The sequence below is a fragment of the Rhagoletis zephyria genome, unplaced genomic scaffold (genome assembly GCF_001687245.7).
Source record: "Rhagoletis zephyria isolate East Lansing unplaced genomic scaffold, Rhagoletis_zephyria_1.1 Rzeph_scaffold_00950, whole genome shotgun sequence".
NCBI classification, from domain to species: Eukaryota; Metazoa; Arthropoda; class Insecta; order Diptera; family Tephritidae; genus Rhagoletis; species Rhagoletis zephyria.
In genome coordinates, this window is record NW_016158034.1 from 112,944 (window position 1) to 115,040 (window position 2,097).

Here is a 2,097-nt window from a genome sequence, read left to right on the forward strand (position 1 = left end):
GTGTGGATGTGTGTGGCGTAAACAAAAGGATAACTGAATAATCACCGTAACAAAACAAAGGCTGAGAAAAATGTTTAAATAGCCAGCAGAAGCCTGAAGCGAGATTCTTTTGAACAAGTCAATGTTGAAAGCCGGAGTTTCTCTAACGCGGAGGCCTAAAAAGTTTAAGTTACAAACAAAAAAAAAGTGAAAGTGCTAAATTTTTGCTGAACCCGGGTCGCGCTAACGATATAAAGAGTGACGCTAAGTGCCCCGTCGGCGAAATATACGCCCGCGTCAATGACCGGCGACAAATCCACTACGAGAAGGACTACACCCAGCCACACTCGAGCGGACGGCCATTATTCCCACTACGAGGCCACACACATACGTCCACACTCCAGCACCAGCGTCCAAAATTACAACTTGGAAGCTTAGCACACACACACACATAAATACACCGGTAACAACAGCCAAATCATCCAGCCAAAGTGCCCGAATCCCAATCAAAAGGGGGCAAGATTACACGTCAGAGCGCATCCAGATACTTCGTCCGTCCTAGTCTAGGCAGGACCGCAAGCACATCCAGTCACCACATCATACCATTACACTTCATCACAACACATTACCGCACTAAGCCAACTCACCAATCTATCACCAGTATCTGCGCTACATCCCCGAAAGCTAATAAAACCAGCATCCCCAGCGCATTGAGCATCCAGCAACTTCCACACCAGGGTTTAGGTATACTAAGTTATTACTCTTTCGTTTGATTTTTTTTTGCTAAATTGCGTGTTTTTTTTTAAGTACACGGCATTTATTTTTAATTTTAAGTTCGTGTTTTTGATTTCACCACATCTCTTGGTTCACTGCTTTTTCTGTAGGTTGTTTTAAGGTTAATTTTATCACACCGCATTGTTTTATTCAGCATTTATTTTTGACTACTACTTTATCATACTTTAATTTACACACTACATTCACTTTGAACATTAATGCTCTCAGGTTAAACAATTACAGTAAATTTTTCGTTTCTTAGTGAATTTTATTATTATTTTTTGTTCATTTACGCACTTCTTTTAATTGATAACGTTGAATTTTGCATATGAAATTATATACATATAGAATTGTCGACTTATTTTGTATGTTCTTGTATAAGCACTTAAAGTTTTAAACCACCCGCGCCGCAGTTACACGCACAAACGATTTTAAGTTGATTCCGCGACGGTTAAAAATGATAAACTGAAAGGCAGAGTAAATAACTACGCACAGGTAAACACTTCAGTAATCCACGATACCACCTGTTCCTTTTAATTTGCTCTCCTTTCCAGTACATGTATGTTTGTTTTTTCTCCCCCACACTTTCCAGGTAGTCTGCATGCTGGCGCTAGCATCGTTGGACATATATACATACATACACACACTGGTAAGTGAGAAATCACTATTTTGCCATTATTCACATAAACATACATGTACATACATATAGACATTAGGAAAAAAGGGTTATTCTTTTGGAACGTGCGTTTGTGCGTATGTGCACATAGATTACATATATGTGACGGGGAATGTATATACAAAAATACATTTGCTAGATATATATGTAAATGCACATGTAGATAAAAATAAAATAAAATTAGGAAATAGGCTTGAAAAAAAAATAAATAAAAAAAAGAAGACAAGAATAATAGAAGTAATAAGGGCGGAATAATAGTATACAATAGGATACAAAAGAAGAATAGTAGTTCGTTAATAAGGCGGTAGTAAAGCAGTAGCTATTAGAATTAAAACACCTAGGGTAGTTAGTTAAACATAATAATAGTAATAAAGATTTGCAATTGTTTGATAGTAGAAGAGTTAGTATAAGAAACATATTATGTATTAGAATTTTCTCTTTGTCGCTTGTTATAATAAATGTATCCATATAATAATGAAATTCCGTTGAGTAGAGTCATATTATTTTTCATGGATTTCTAAGATTTTCAGGTTGGTGTGGGTGTTGCCATCGTGCGACGTAGAGGGGAAGTGGGTGTACAATGACGAAATGACGGACTGACGAGGGTGACTGACTAATCACTTAAAGGGAACTTCGCGCGCTGACGACTGGAGCCACAGTGAAGTTCA